Here is a 5,980-nt window from a genome sequence, read left to right as displayed (position 1 = left end):
CCACAGAACCTGCAACTGCCGAAACAAAGAGCAATGCCCACTCCAAGGAAATTGCCTGGCCTCTAACATCATCTATAAAGCAAAAGTGGAAAAGACCAACGAAGACGACCCTAAAGTTTACATCGGACGGACAGAGCCACCCTTCAAATCCAGATACTACAACCACACACAATCGTTCAAGAGGGAGAAACACCAACACAGCACCGAACTCTCCAGATACATATGGGAACTCAAAAAGAAAAATCAACCATTCACCATCTCTTGGTCTATCATCACCCTGTATACATATGGGAACTCAAAAAGAAAAATCAACCATTCACCATCTCTTGGTCTATCATCACCAAAGCCCAGGCATTCAACAACAAGACGAAACGATGCGACCTATGTATATCAGAGAAGCTTGCCATCATCAACGCGGGAAGGACGGGACTCCTAAACAGAAGGTCAGAACTTGTATCGAAATGCCGTCACGAAAACAAGCACTACCTCCGAACAGCAACTCCGACGTCCGCAATAACCTAACTTCATACTACGTCCGCACAAGCAAGTCACATCACCCCACAACGTTCACCTTTCATCAGTTGCCTGACGATCGCAATAGCGTGAAACTCCGAGTAGCAACATTCTGTTCCAGCGACCTCCAGTTCTATATATATATATATATATTTATATATATATATTATATATAAATTTGCTATAGATTTCTCTTTTGCTTTAAAAGTAATTTATTCAGAAATATAATATAATGATATATCATATTATATGGTTATGATATAACCATAGTAATAATAATAATAATTATGTTATAGTATCAGATATTTTTAATAATAATGTTAATAATAATAATATTGATTTCTAAAGCACATCACCACCAAATTTGGTGCTCAAGGCGCAGTAGAAAATAAAATTAACAGACATTGAGCCAACAGAAATCACAAACATCAATATGTAAAAATGTTTTCTTGTAAATTTTATTATTGAAAATTAGTAAAATATGGCAAACACAATGAATTAAAATTTTGACCTACCTTTTCATTTTGTCAAAGTAATAACCATCCTTTCTTTTTATTACCTGGCCTTCTCACTTTCCCGTAGTTACACAAACCATCATTTCTTTTTTATCTGATATTACCTTGTCAGTTTTTTTTCCCTGATGTCTCTTTACATTTCCTTGTCTTCCTTATGTCACCTTTCTTTACTTATCCTTGTCTTATGTTTCATTATCCTTCCTTTTCTTTTTTTCCCATGTTACCTTATCTTTCTTTCTTTGTTTCTCATGTGACCTTTCTCTTCTTTCATTTTTCTTTCTTATGTTTCTTCATCTGTTCCTTTTTCTTGTCTTATGTTTCGTTTTCTTTTCTTTTTCCTTATATAAATTAATAACCATTAACCATCCTTATAATTTTTTCCTCTTTTCTTTGTCATTATCTTTCTTTTGTTTCCTTTTCTTTTCCTTGTCTTCCTTATGTTTCCTTATCCTTTTCGTAAGTAAATAAGATTTGAAAACGTGTATAAGAACAATGCAAAATGAAGAATTCTTATTTTAACATATTACCTGGTTTAATAAAATAATTTGTTCAATAAGGAAGTATATAAGTTTTCTGTTGGTTAAAAGGCTATTTCACATTAAGCTTCGTTAGGTGATGCACTGTCAGCCTGGTTGTAAAACTGCTGAAATGAACTTTAGCGTTGAAGAAGTCCAGAAAAATTTATTATTACTGTTTACTTTATTAAAAACACATCATGATGAAGATGCTGATGACGAGGATGATGATGATGAGGAGAAGAAAGATAATGAGGTGGATTATAATGAGTAGGTTAATGATGACTGATGATGGGGAGGATTGTGATAACGATGGTGGTAATAATGATGAGGATGATGATAATGACAATGATGATCAGGATTATGGGAATGATGAGGTTGATGATGATGAGCTTTAGGATTATTATTATTGTCAGTGGCGCCGAGAGGCCGGAGTAACCGGGACAAAGTGCCCTGGGGCTCAGGCCAGACAGGGCCCAGGATAGCAAGGTAAAAAATAATAAAATAAAGTAAATAAAAATTCCCACGAGAATTATAAATATAGAACTGACCGTTTATCGACGAAAGCTGGTGATTAATCTTTTCTATTTTTTTTTTTTCGTGAATGTTTTTATGACCTCTTTAACGTTTACGTTTACAATATATCAAATAGTAAATTCTTTTCAATAAAATAAAATGAATGAATAAAATGTATTAAATGTATACATTTATCCAGTATCATACATGTGTTTTCTCCACAGGAATTGTAATAAAAATGAATTAAAGCTGGTAATTAATCGCTTCTAATTCTTTTTTATTAATATTTTCATGACTTCTACTCTAGAATTCATGTTTACAATGCATCAAATAATAAATTCTTTACATTATAGGTTAATAATTATAAATGGCTGGGACACAGGACATCGTCAATATACATCAGGTTAAAGTTACGTATAAACCTGATAGATAATCGATTTTCAAATAAATACTGAATTAATATTTTAAACCAGTAGCTGATTTAAAGGGACTTGCCCCCCCCCCCAAACTTTATCAAATTTAATAAAAATTTAGAAAAAAATTCTACTAAATTTAAGTCTAAGAGTATGATTATCGGACGTCCAGAAGTTCAATAATCATTAATTTTCTTACCTCAGCCCTAACCATGGTGGGGCTAAGGTAAATATTCCATCCATCTTTGAAAATCTTTCTCTGGGCAAGGGAGGATTTTTTGGGGGGAGGGGAGGTGGGGAGTTGTGCGGGCACACCTTTGGAAGGTGTTTTAAAAAAAAGAAAAGAAAGAAAGAAAAAGAAAAAAATGGATTGGTCGGGATCTGGATCTGCCTCTGCTGGGCCCCCTCTGTTTTAAATTCTTGGATCCGCCACTGTAAACTGTGAGACCTATGTTATGAATCTTTTCAACACGTTTGAATAAAAGGAAGGATAGATTTTATACTTTTCATGTTTCTATACTTTATTTTTCATGACCTGGTGACACTCTTTAATGAATAATTACTCCTCGAATGTATTAAAAGGTCGTAGCTTCTGGGAGGAGCCACCGGGGATCTGCCCATCGATCCCGCTGGGCCCTAGGCGACCCCAGACTCAACTAATGGGCCCGGGAATATGCACCGGAGCACCCGGCCGCTCTTGGCGGCTCTGATTATTGTTAATAATTACATGAATAATCGCATGGAAATTATTCTCTTACTCTGTCATGGTAATAAGAAAAAGAGTGCAAGTTACCATTCAGAGTTGTAGTTTAGATTCTGGGAGCTTTCGATAACATCTCGTCATCCTCGTCAGCCGTTTGAATCTGGTGGTTAACTGACACGTCAGCATTTATAATAAATAATAATTATATGGTTGTTGATGAGGACGATGATAGTAATGATGACGATGACTAATAATGATGATGCTGATGAGAATCATCCTCCTCATCCTCGTCCTTATCTCCATTCGCGCCTCATCCCAATCTTCTTTATCATGTTATCCTCCTCATTTTCATGCTCATCATGACTAGGATGAAGATGATGGATGATGATATGATGATGATGATAATGATAATTATAATGGATGATGATGAGAAGGATAAGAATAATGATGATGAATGATGAGAAGGATGAGGATGTTGGTGATAAATGATGAGGATGATGAAGATAAGTATGATAATACAGTAATGATGTTGATCACGTTTATATTATAAATTTTAATGATAATGACAATAATAATAATGTGGATGATGGACAAAATGATGCTGATGTGGATAATAAATATTGATAATTGATGATGATAATTATCCACGTCATTCTCTTCATCATCATTCTCATTATAATCAACCTTATTATCTTCCTTCCCTTCCTCATCATTATCATGTTCATCCATACTCATCACCAAAATTCTCATCCTCTTTATCAACATCCTCATCATGATGAGAATTATATAGATAGGCCTAATATTGAGGATTATAATGATGGTGACGATAAGGATGATAATTGATGATAATGTCGATGAGATGACTATGATGATGGAGATGACTATGATGCTGATAATGATGATAGGATGAAGTGGTAATGGTGATGGATGACAATAATGACTTAAGTATAATACAGTAGTAATAGGGCCTATATTAATAAGATTAAACGTACTGACACTAATATTAATTTTAATATTAAACAATAATTTTAAAATATTAAGAATAATGTAAATAATGTTATATAGTATCATAACAATATAATTATAATAATAAAGATAAAGAAAAATGTAGTGTATAAAGATTAAATTTAAATAGGTAAAACACTTTTTTTGTGGGCTTTATTGTTGGCGCCAACCGGGGGTGGGGGAGGGGGAGATTTCCAGTCGGACAGGCATATACCCTTGCCGTCCGATGCCACGACCAGGTTTTTAGATCAAAATATTACTTGGCCTATCTAAATAATGTTATTTTGATTGTCAATCCCAAATATTTTGGTTTAAAGCAAAATTTTGAGCAATATAATAGCTATATAAACTCTCTCCGAACAAGAGTCTAGGCGACCAATGGGTTTTGACCCACCCTGTCGACAAATTTTTGGGGCCACAACTGAACGACATTTAAGGGTAAGTATATTACTAATTCTTATAAATTTTCACATTCATAGTAAGACTAGAAGTGACTAAAACATATGTTTCCCCTAACCAAATACGAAAATCTAAAAATGGCATAATCGGGTCCTTTAGTACAAAATCTTGTTTCTTTTTGGGTTTATATTTCGGTATATATGGCTGAGGTAAGAACAATTGAGATTACGTCGCCTCTAGATGGCCGGAAATTGCACTCTGAAGATTTGAATATAGTTTCCATTTTTCTCTCCATTACTTAAAATAATTTTGAAATATTTAAAAGGGCCCGGCCGACTGTGTTCACCTTGTTGAATCCGCCACTGCATGGGGGAATCCTCTAACGCTCAGGTGACGTAGGGTTTTAAAACAAATAGGCCTATTCCTCATTACGGAATTTCTCTAAAAAGGTAAACGAACAGGTTCTTTAGAGAGAGGACTTGCTGATGGTTGTTTTACAAAATTACTCAGACGCACATTGAGTATCAAATTTAAACAACATATTACAAATAAAGACCTGTATGGAGATATTCCCCTTTATCAAGAACTTTGAGGGCTATAAGGTTAGCATTTGCGAGACATTGCTACGAAAGTAAAAAGGAAGTAGTGGCCGCGTAGAGATGGGCTGTGCAATCAGTGCAAAGCACTGGGGGCCAGGACTATTAGGGGCCATTCATATAGGCCTAAAATAATAATTTAAAATAATTTCTTTTGCAGAAACGGCCAGTGGAACTAAATAATATTCAGTTTTTAGAGGAGTAATTATTGATTACTTTGTTGATTTCAATTCAGTATTGGATTCAAGGAATAACGTTTTTAACAGTAAATTTTAAGATTTTTGTAGCTTTATGAAATTGTGGATTTTTTATTTCTATGTATTTATATATGCATTTTGTTTACTGTTTTTAAAACCTCTGGTGTTATTTTTATATTCTGTACATTTGTATCAATTCAGCCATTGGCTGCCATGTAGGCCCGGGCCCCGTAATTTTTTGTTTAAAATTATGAAAAGAAAACTAGGGTAAAAAAGAAAGTTATCTCCAAATTTAAATCTGAGTGTATCATTTCCGAAAATCTAGAGGTGCCATAATCATTAACCTCAGCCCAACCATAGCGGGCCTGAGGTGGTCTACACCACCGTTCCGCAACATGGGTCGCAGAAAAATGTGGATGGGTCGCATATCGTGGACACTTTACTTAATTTACAAAATTACAGTGCATATAAACGTCCAATAAAGTGTGGCATATGCGTCAGTGTACTTTTGTAATGCAGGTATCTCGGAGAAAGCAGTCCCCCCATCGGGGAGAACAACCACAGTTAGTCGAGGGATTAGTAAATTCTAAATCGATCAATTACCGGTA

Source organism: Anneissia japonica, unplaced genomic scaffold, assembly GCF_011630105.1.
Source record: "Anneissia japonica isolate Jap-2015-1 unplaced genomic scaffold, ASM1163010v1 scaffold685_len2926416_cov193, whole genome shotgun sequence".
NCBI lineage: Eukaryota > Metazoa > Echinodermata > Crinoidea > Comatulida > Comatulidae > Anneissia > Anneissia japonica.
Note: the sequence above shows the minus strand (reverse complement) of the source record.